Below are 11,677 nucleotides of genomic sequence, written 5' to 3' on the forward strand. Positions count from 1 at the left end.
CAATTTGCTCTCAGTTATTACAAAATCATTATGCACCCTGCTACAATTTGATAACCTTCTGCCATTTTCAAACCTTAATAATTCCTCATGTGCAAATGTAGGTGCTGTTGTTGTTATTGTTGTTATTTGGTTTTTAGGAGCATTGGCAACAGTCCATTTTTTTTTTTTTTTTTTTTTATGTAAACCCCAAACACGAGAGGTGTTAGAACCTATAGTACTTAGTACCGTGCTTGGGTTGGAGGTTGAGAAGACAAAGATATTTGTTGACATTGGACTTGAACTTCTGTAGACTGTAATTTTCAGGAAATACACATGAAGGAAAGTTGTTCCAGAAAACGGCAGTTGAATGAATAAACGAGGAAGAAGAAAAGTTGGTTCTGTGAGTTTGAAGTTGAACAGTAAATGGATGTTGGCTGGTGGTGGCACTTGTTCGGAATATTTTGAAAGAGAGAGCAAGAATTATAGAAGCTAATTCAGAAGAACAGTGCCCATGGAAGTATCTGTAGAAGAGGCATGCAGCAGAAACAGTACGTCATTGAGACAGCGAGTGCAAAGACTCTGTAGAGATGAGTCATTAATTAACCTAACTGCCCTCTTCTGAATGGAATCAAGAAGCCTGAGAGAGGTTTTGGGGGCACCACCCCAGATATGGGAACAATATTCCATGGCAGGGCGGATTTGCGATTTAAACAGAGTGAGCAGCTGTTTAGAAGAAAAGTAATCGCCGAGAGCGAAAGAGAAAACCAAGTTTTTTAGATGCAGAAGAAGCAATATTTGTAATGTGCTTGTGCCAAGAGAGAGATTAGAAGTCAGGGTAATCCCCAAAAGAGATATATCATTTTGCCTAGAAATCGGAGTGTCACTAAAGATAAGCATAGGAGCAGAAGAATCCTTTTTGCGAGATATAAGACAAGACTGAGTTTTAAAGGGTTGAAATTAACTAAGTTGTCTCTGCCCCACTGGAGAATTACCTGAAGATCGGCATTTAAGGAATTGGTAGCAGATTTTCGAGAAGTTGAAGCTGATTGAGCAGCACAAGGTTTCTCAAAATGGAAAGTGGAATGCAATGTGCTATCATCAGCAAAACTATGGATAGGATTTCCAGTCAATGAAAGGTCATTAATATACAAGAGGAAAAGAGTGGGGGAAAGAACTGAACCTTGGGGGACACCGGCATTAGTAGAGAAGCTAGAAGACAGAGAGCCATCTACCATCACCCTCAGTGAGCAATCACAGAGAAAACTGGATAACCAATTACTAAAAACAGTTGGCAAACCATAAGATGGAAGCTTGTTTATAAGACCTTTAGGCCAAACACGATCGAAAGCCTTTGAGATGTCAAGAGCAACTACTTGTGTTTCACCGAACCTTTCCATTGAATTAGTCAATAAATGGGTAACATAAGCCAGAATATCACCAGTGGATCGACACTGACGGAATCCATACTGGCGATCGTTGATCAGACGGAAGGTTTCTAGGTAGTTTAAAATTTGGCAGTTAATTGATTTCTCCATTACTTCAGAAAGAGTAGAAGTAATTGCAATGGGACGATAATTGGATGGGAGGGATTTGTCACCCTTTTTAGGAACTGGCTGGATATGAGCAAATTTCCAAGCAGAAGGAAAAACACCTTTGGAATAAGAGAGTGAAAAAAAAAGGTGGCAAAGAGAAGGGATAAGTTCAGGAGCACAGGTTTTGAGAACAAGTGGAGAAATACCATCGGGACGTGGAGCTTTCTTAGCATCAAGATTCGTCAATATCCTTCTGACATCCTTTTGACGGATGACTACAGGAGGCATTGAATGGAGCGTGTTGAGAATAGTGGGAGGCGTTTTACCAAGATCGTTAATGCAGAAAAATGGGATGCTAGCAAGTCAGCTTTATCCTTGGCTGAAGTTGCAACAGAACCATCTGGTTTGGACAGAGGTGGAAGAAGAGATGGGCAAAAGTTGCAGCCAATAGCTTTGGCAAGAGACCAGAATGCTCAGTTACCATTAGGGCAAGAAGCAAGTTTTCTACTCTTCGCCTGTTCGAAGAACTCTAGTTTGGACTGGTTAATAACTGCTTTACAATTGTTGCGAGCTTTGGTGTAGGCAGAAAATGAAACTGAAGAATTAGAAACAAGCCAATTACGATATGCAATACTCTCTTGAACAGCCTTAGCACATTTATTAGAAAACCAAGGTTTAGATAAAGGACGAGATTTTAAAGTGGAGTGTGCGATAAAGGATTCCATTCCTGCAAAAAATAATTTCACTGACATGAATCTGAGCAAACGTTGACATCAGAAGTTTTGAAACAGTAATCCGACCAAGGAAAAGAAGTCTCGCAGGTCATCCCATTTTGCATTCTTGTAATGCCAAACAACACGAGGTTGGGAACAGCCATGAGATAAAGGTTCCATTGGAGAAGAGACAATCACCAAGTTGTAATCTGAAGTGCCTAAAGGACCTCTCACTTCGACCATGTACTTAGAAGGGTTGTTTGTGAGAAAAAGATCAAGCGTATTGGCTGTATGATTAGGATTGTCCGGTATTCTTGTAGGTAAATGAACAATCTGTGCAAGATCATTAGTAATTGCAAAAGCCTCAGCATCTCGACCAGCTGGGTCGGTGTGACTAGAAAACAGAAGCCAGCTGGAGTTGTGATCAAAATCACCAAGGAAAATTACCTCACTATTAGGAAAGTTGGACTGAAGAAAGTCAAGTTGCAAAGAGAGGAAGTCAAAGAGCTCCAAGTGATTAGTGGAGTTGGGAGAACCATAGAGACAACAGATGTATTTGAAACAATGAGGTAGACAGATTTTAAACCAGAGAAGATCAAAGAGAGGAGATTCCAAATTGGCAAGTCTCTGACAGGGACTATCAGAACGGACATATGCACAAGTAGCACCTTCAAGGCAAAAAGAATCATACAGCGAATAATTTGGGCATCTGAGATGAGCAGTAGTATATTGCTCCGGGAATATGCAGTGGTCATTCCCTGACCTTTCCGCATCCTCCGTATTTGGTGGTGACGGGCCCAAACCCCGGTCTAATCAAGAAGCGTGTGCTACGCACTGCTGCTCCTTCCCACCTGGCTATAGAGGAGCCAAATGTAAAATACTCATTCAGTTTGTTTGCTATCTTAGCAGGATCATCAACAGTCGAACCATTGATATCAAGTGGAACAATCAGATTCATCCCCTTCTTTTTAGAGTTTATATAAGTAAAGAAATCCTTGCTATTTTTCTTAACATCCTTTGCCAAAGATTTCTCGTAATCTGCCTTCGCATGCCTAACCTCCTTTGTGACCTGATTACAGACTAGCTTATATAAAATAAATAAGTAAATAAATTTTCTGTTTATACTCCAGCACGACAACCAAGTCAGCATAGTTTACAATAAATCGTCAATACAAATATTTATCGTATTTGGTAGTCACGGGCTTGAATCCCGGTCCACTCAAAGAATTTGTGCCATGCACTCTCGCTCCTGACCACTCGGCTACGTCAGGCCTCTGCCATAGGCTTCTGAGTCACTTGATAATTTATATGCATCCCATGCATTTTTCTTCTGTCACGAGTCTCATTAGTTCATTTGATAACCATTTAGGCCTAAATCTTGAACAATATTCTTAATAGGTATGAAACGTTTAGTAGCTTCCACAATTAATTCCTTGAAGGCTTCCCACTTAAAATTTACTGTTGGTAACATCATCAGTTGACCCACTGTACAGAATTTAAAAACTGTCTGAGACCACTGTACTCACCTTTATGGAAGCAAAAACCCTTTCCTTTACCCCTGATGGTAATTATATCTTTAAGAAAATCCCACATCAGTACACTGTGATCACTGCCACATAGTTGTTCCTTTATCTACAAATTCTTAATACACGAATGATCACTGCTGATAACCAGATCAAGAGTATTACCCTCTTTGGTTGCATATCGAACATGCTGCTGCAGAAAACAATCATCGAATAAATCCACAAAAGTCTTACTAGTGTGTGAGTGACCAACCCACAAGTTCCAGTCAATATCTGGGAAGTTAAAATCCCCCATTATAACACATTCTGATTTACTAGCCCACTATTTCTCTGTACAATTGTTCATTGTACTCATTCGCATCATTAGGCCTATAACACACTCCGACTCTTATTTTTGCTTTCGCAGTGCTTACGTCACACCAAACTGACTCAACAGCGCACTGTTCATCTATATCAACTGGATGCACTTCTTTTGATTTTATGTTTTTCTTAATTAACAGCACGACACCTCCTCCCTTCGTATCCTCTATCCTTTCTGTACACATTGTACTCCCCAAATTCCAATTCTGCATTCCTAATATCAGCGTGACACCACGTCTCTGATATCCCAACAATATCCGCCTTTGATGTCTTGACCAACACTTCAAATTCATCAAATTTATTTACTATACTTCTAGCATTGGTATACATGCAAGCAAACGTGCGCCTATTCCTAGTTACCCTGACACATCCCATATACACACCTGTTTCACGACTACCATCAATCTCTAACCCCCAGCACCCCTCGCTCCAGGTTGCTACTTATTCTAATAGAAGTTGTGCAAGAGTCACCTTCACCTCTGCCTGCGGCTACTTTTAACCTTTTAGTCTGTGAATGCCCGCAAACTAGCAGTTTTCCGACCCACCTAACACTGCCAATATAAGGGTGCAAATATTCTTGCACCCTTTCTATTTAAGTGTATCCCATCCGTGTAGAAGCAGTCTCTCCTGTTAACAAGCACAGACCATGCTGAAAAAAATTCTACCCCGTGAGCCTTGCACATTCCCTCCAGGGCCGAATTGATTGACAAGGCTCTCATCATGTACTCTCTCTCTCCTATCGTGTCTGGGCAGAATTGCAGACACTTTCAAATTTAACCCTAACTCACGACTTTTTTGCAACATTGACCTGTACTTGTTAAATAAATCTGCAAATCTCCTACTCTTAATGTCATTGGTGCCAACGTGTACAACAATATCTTCTGTGCCCTTAAAAGATGATATATGCTTTACAAAGTCATCAACTTTTCCCCCCCCTGGCAGACATATCCTGGTACTGTTCCATCTATCCTTTTTACACAATATATTCCCCTTCTCCCACACAATAGAGTCACCAACAATAACTAGTTCCTTTGGGATCAGCGCATTCTGCCACTGTGTTGCCTGATGCCAAGGAGTGTGCTCTGGCATTGAGTTGGGCAGCTGGGAGCTTGATGGGTCCGTCATATTAATTTCTTCGAGGGCATCTATCCTACACCTCAAGCTCTCATAGATGCCCAGTAGAATGCTGAGTTGATGCTTAATTTCTAGACACTGTACCTGGCACACGCAAAGACATCCTCCTTGGCTAGATCATGTTCTGTTCCAGAGAGTTCGACAAACATTTCACAAGTTGAACATTTTTTTAGGCTATGATGTGTTGGAGAATCGCCCCTCTCAGTTTTCCCCCGAGCCACAGCACTCCTGCCACTCTGTGGCCATTGCTTTGCTGCTGTAGTCTGGAGCATGATATTTTAAATTAATAAGATCAATAAACTTAATTAATTGATTGTCAATACTACACTATCTAATTGAATCCTAAATTCAGTAATGCGTATTACGCTATATAATTATACGTTAGAGCTACCTAGTTACCACAATTAAAAATTTGAATTCCCTACTACTCTATACAAAAACAATGGCTGCAAGATTCGAACGAAATAACGGTTTTACGTATTTTAAGTAGTAATCTACAAAACTCTTTATCTAAATTAAAAATAATCAGCATAACTATAAGACTATGCATAAAGTACAATATAAAATAACAATTAGGTAAATATAAAGGCAAACGCATCACTTTTTCAGAGCCTGTAATTCACAGCTGTAATTTTTAGAGAGTCAGCGTTCTCAGCATTTGCCATGAAATTGTACGGCATTTTGAAGCTAATGAAGCTCAGTTTTGGAAGTGGTATATCATCATCGATGATAGAGGGACAAAGGGACACATGGGTGCATCACTTCAACCCTGAAACAAAAGAACAATTGAAAGCAACCTTTTTTTCCCACTCCACTTTCAAAGTGCAAGCATCCCTCTTTTCCCGCTCCTAGAAAGTTAAGTGCAGAAGTTAGCTGGGAAAGTCATGGCATCCATCTTCTGGGATGCAGGAGTGATTGTGGTTGATTTCCTGAAATGAGATGCCATTATTAATGATGAGTACTGAAACATTTCCATTAGGAATTGAAGCTCAAGGGGCTGCAGAAAATTAGCCAAAGGAGTCATCTTGCATCAAGACAATACACCAGCACACACCCATTGTTTGTGACTCAACACTGCATGACTCTGGGTTCAAGCTATTACAGCATCTGCCCTACTCACCAGATTTGGCTCCATAGGACTAATTTCTATTTCCAAATCTAAATAAGGACTAGAACGAACAAAAATTTGACAGCAGCAATGCTGTGATGAATGCAGTCAATGAATGGTTTGAATCAAAATCTTTTAAATTTTATTTCAGCGGGTTATGAAAGCTAGTGGATCGTGCCAGAACACGCGTTGACTTAAAGGGTGAGGCACATTGAGGAATGGGTTTTGACAACTTTCCTGGATTCCTTCCAAGAGAGACTAGAAACTTTACATTCGAGGCTCAGGTGATCCCAATTGCAATAGTCACATGATCCATGAATATTTTTAAGCTGGTGGACATCAGTTGTGAGCTAACAAAGGGAAATACAGCCCTGAATGATACTGTTTTCAATCGCACTGAACTTTTATTTTATCTCTCTTCACGGTGTAGCAAGCAAGAAAGTAGTAGTAGTGACATGTGATGCAAGAAAGCAAGTGTATGAGCTTATGCAGTCAACCAAAAAAAAAAAAAAACCACACTATTCCCTCCAAATGCTTGTCCAGTTCCTCCTTAAATTTATTTAACCTATCAACTTCCACAACAATAGATGGAAGTTTGTTCCAGCAATTAACCACCCGCTGGCGAAATGCAAATTTCCACACATCTATTCTACATGTCTTTTCTTAATTTGAATTTATGCCCCCTTAGGTTCGTAATCTGAACAAGTGGAAGGATCCCATCAGAATTCAGCGTGCTCAACCCATTCAAGGCTTTATACACCTCATTTTTAATGTATATATTAAAAATGGTAATTTTTATGATAAAAATAAACAGACTCTGACGTAAGCTGCTAATAAACGTAATAAATGCCCGACATAGTAAACTTACCTATGGCTATATATCATTCCTCTTCGTCTTTGAATGAAAACCGGTAAGAATATTTACTCACTTCACTAGTTTAAGAATTCAAGAGTATTAAAGATTTCTTCATATAAAACACAGGTTCGCGCAAATGAGATGAAAGGTTCAAATGGCGAAAATATGGCAAACTAAGAAAATATCTTATAAGAAGAAATCTAGCAATAACAGAATAATTAAAAAAACAGATCTTTCACTTCAAATATACCGCTTCCTGATTAAACCTAAATATACAACATTCAAAAGTACATACAAGAGCCAGCTTTGACATACGTATTTTTATTACCCAATACGGATGCGGTTATAAATTGCACATTAGCTCCCTCTAGAAAGTTTTAAAACTGTAAAAAAAAAATTTCAGAATGATAAAAATTATCGTATAAGTAGGCTATAGCAATGTTCTACGTCTTATTGCATCGATCTCATATTGTGAAGACACTTTTCTACGAGATGTCTTAGTATTGCGTTACTCTAAATAAAAACAGAACACCACAGTAAAAACATGTGTTTTTACTCTGTCGACTACCTACCCGACCATGAACGTCGAAACCGGGGTATCGGCAATGGGCTACACTTTAAATACAATACAGTACTATGCGCTTCTCCATTGGATCGGTGTTCTTTTTTTTTAAATTTAGAGTAGCGCAATACTAAGACATCTCGTAGGAAAGTGTCTTCACAATATGATATCGATGCACTAAGACGTAGCACATTGTTATCATTCTAAAATATTTTTTTAACAGTTTTAGAATTTTCTAGAGGGAGCGAAGGTGCAATTTATAACCGCATCCGTATATTGGGTAATATGAATACGTATTCTTACGGTGGCGATGGGTAGGCACATTGAACGCTACACAACTCATTGAGGAGATATTGTATTGGTATTATAATGGCTAAATGATGCAAAAGGTCCTTGAGGTTGTCACAGACATTCTCTCAGATTTGCCAGACAACTGTACTTGCTACTGGGAGTTTAAAACGCTGATGGAACTGACATTCGGGTGACATTCGATTCAAGTGGACCCCATTTCGGCGATGTCTGGACGAACTGTGAAAACAAAATCCTCTGCTTGCACCTTGACGATGGTGGGAATGTTAGTAATCCTGGGTATAACCTCCATGCTAGGTTAGGCAGGCGAAGGGAGATTACGAGAAATCTTTGGCAAGGGATGCAAAGAAAAACAGCAAAGAGTTCTTTACTTATGTAAACTCTAGAAGGAAGGGGATGAATCATATTGGTCCACTTGATATCGTTGGGTCAACTGTTGATGATCCTGCTCAGGTAGCTAACAAACTAAATGAATATTTTGCGCCGACATTCACACATGAGGAGTTATTCAGCGAAAGGAATGCCAGAGGTGTATTCAACTCTGGCAGTAAGCTAGAGAATCTTGTAATAACTGAGAGTAAAGTAGAGGAGAAATTGTTGAAAATAAATACAAGGAAGGCACCTGGGGTGGATGGGATCTATCCAGTTATATTAAAGGAGGCAGCAAAGGAAGTAAGCAAACCTTTAGCCATAATTATGAGAGCTTCCTTGGACTCAGGGGAGGTACCCATGGACTGGAGATGTGCAAATGTGACCCCAATTCACAAAGGAGGATCAAAGGGCGACACAAATAATTATAAACCTGTTAGTTTAACTTCTGTTCCGGGAATATTAATGGAGGCACTGGTTAAAGAAACACTGCAGGATCATCTAGACAAGACTTCAGTTATAGCTCAGACACAGGATGGTTTTGTTAAGGGGAAGTCTTGCTTGACCAATTTGATTGGATACTATGATGCAGTCAAAAAAGAACTGGATGCAGGGAATAACTTTGATTTTATATACTTGGATCTTAGAAAGGCTTTTGATACTGTTGCACATGGAAGACTGCTGCACAAATTGGAGCAGTGTGGCATTGGAGGCAAATTGCTGCTATGGATAAAAGGGTGGTTGACGGGGAGAAGACAGAGAGTGCTAATCAATGGACACCGCTCATCGTGGACTAATGTTATTAGTGAAATCCCTCAGGGTTCAGTATTGGGTCCATTATTGTTTTCTGTATTTATAAATGATATTGATAATGGTATATCAAGCTTAATGTCCAAGTTCAAACAATGCGAAGTTTCGCAGGATTGTCAAGGACACTACGCTACTGCAACAGGATCTGGAAAGGTTGAGCAGATGGGCTGAGAGGTGGCAAATGAAGTTTAACATTGACAAATGTAAAGTACTACATATGGAAAACAGCAACCCCAGAGCAACATATCAACTCTGTGGTACTACACTGACAGTGGTAGAGAATGAAAGGGACCTGGGGGTGGTTGTGCAGGCAGATATGAAGTTTTCTGAGCAGTGCAGATGGGCTGCAAGAGTAGCTCATGTGTATTGTCAATGATATATAGGAATTTTTCTAGCAGGGATAAGGAGGTGATTATTCCCTTGTATAAGGCAATGGTCAGGCCACACCTAGAGTATTGTATACAGGTCTGGAGTCCTCATTTCAAGAAGGATGTAGAGATGCTGAAACGAGTACAGAGAAGGTCAACAAGATTAGTGAATGGAACGAAGGGGTGGTCTTACGAAGAAAGACTTAAGTTTTGCAAATTACACTGTCTGGAGACTAGGCACCAGCGAGGTATATAAAGCCTTGAATGGTTTGAGCATGCTCAATGCTGATGGGATTCTTCCTCTAGCTCAGAATAATCACCTGAGAGGGCATAAATTCAAATTGAGGAAGGACAGATGTAGGATAGATGTGAGGAAATTTGCCTTTAGCCAGCGGGTGGTTGGTTGGTGGAACAGACTTCCATCCCTTGTCGTGGAAGTTGATAGCCCAAATAAGTTTAAGGCTCAGCTGGACAGGTATTTCGAATGAACAGAGGGGTGAAGTGGATGTGGTTATTTTTTATTTATTATTTATTATTTTTTTTTTTTTTGGCTGATGCTGCATAAGCTTGCTTCCTTGCATCAAATGCCTCTGCTAATGCTAATGCTAATGCACAAGCACACTGTTGGTGACCACCCGGGTGTGAACCAACCTAAGCAGGGGTCGAGGTGTGTGCCCACACCACATGGAGGAACGCCGCCCCTGAGTGTTACTAGGCAATACGAGGTGGAAGATGACCCTCATCAAATGGTGCACCACAACTTTGGTTATTTGTGGCTTGAAGTGGTGGAACCCATGTTTAGTCTCCAGAGCTAACTTCTGGTTAACCGTTTCTGATCTCTTCCATCATGCAGTATGATTGATGACTTTTGAGGTTATGATGAACATCATAGCCAGATCCAATCTTCCTTACATTTCGAGGCAACAGCTCTATAACTGTGTTCGCAGGCCAGCCGCTAGTTATTACACAGGACCGAACCTATTGGTAACTCTTCAGAAGGTTTCCGGATCAGCTAGTGTATAATCTTGCAACCACTACTCTGCCAGATAGTGACTGGAGGGCGTCTGAGTAGTGTGTATGCGGCCGGCATTGTCGAGGCCACGTTGTGTCAATGATCTGGGTATATTCTTACCATGTGTGTACGCCATAACCAAAAATTTCATAACTTCTTAGAACAACGTTCCCCCCACTTTTTCTTACTATTTAATACACCATGAATTATCAAACTAATAGAGTAAGCTTATCTGCGAAGAGAGCTAAACCTCCCAAACAATTCCTAGTTCATTTCATAAATATACGTGGTCTCAATTCTAATCTCAGCGATGTCCATTTCCACTTGCAGTCTGCCAAACCCCATGTACGTTTTTCTGACAGAATCTCAGTTATCGGTTGATTCAACTACTGCTCATCTCTGTTGCCCAAATTATTCGCTTTATGATTCCTTTCGTCTCAAAGGTGATATTTGTGCAAATGACCGTTCCGATATTCCCTGTCAAAGACTTGGTAATCTGAAATCTCTTCTTTTTGATTTTCTCTGGCTTAAAATCTCTCTGCCGCATTGTGGCAAATTCATCTGTTGTCTCTACCGTTCTCCCAACTCCACTAATCACTTGGAGCTCTTCAAATTCCTCTCTTTTCAACTTGACTTTCTCCAGTCCAACTTTCCTAACCGTGAGGTGATTTTTAATATTCACAACTCCAGTTGGCTTCCGTTTTCTAGTCACACGGAGGACCCAGCTGGTCGAGATGCTGAGGCTTTTGCAATTACTAATGACCTTGCTCAGATTGTTCATTTAAATAAAAGAATACCGGACAATGCTGACCATACAGCTAACAAGTTTGATCTTTTTCTCACAAACAACCCTTCTAAGTATACGGTCGAAGTGAGTGGTCCTTTAGGAACCTCAGATCACAACTTGGTGATTGTCTCTTCTCCAATGGAGCTTTTATCTCATGGCTATTCCCAACCTCGTATTGTTTGGCATTACAAGAATGCAAAATGGGATGACCTGCGAAATTCCTTTTCTTTTTTTTCCTTCGTTGGATTACTGTTT

The 11,677-nt window shown here is 40.2% G+C and overlaps 1 protein-coding gene across 1 annotated transcript in view; it reads right to left on the reverse strand.

Moving 5' to 3' along the window:
* Positions 1-7,344, reverse strand: part of LOC150079275 (uncharacterized) — a 124,091-nt gene extending 116,747 nt beyond the window's left edge. Inside the window, exon 1 of the mRNA XM_090383546.1 lies at positions 7,218-7,344. The gene's annotated coding sequence lies outside the window, so the exon portion shown is untranslated. The remainder of the gene's footprint in view (positions 1-7,217) is intronic.
* Positions 7,345-11,677: the final 4,333 nt, after the last annotated feature.

Source organism: Mastigoproctus giganteus, chromosome 10 (genome assembly GCF_048544385.1).
Source record: "Mastigoproctus giganteus isolate SK-2022 chromosome 10, ASM4854438v1, whole genome shotgun sequence".
NCBI classification, from domain to species: Eukaryota; Metazoa; Arthropoda; class Arachnida; order Uropygi; family Thelyphonidae; genus Mastigoproctus; species Mastigoproctus giganteus.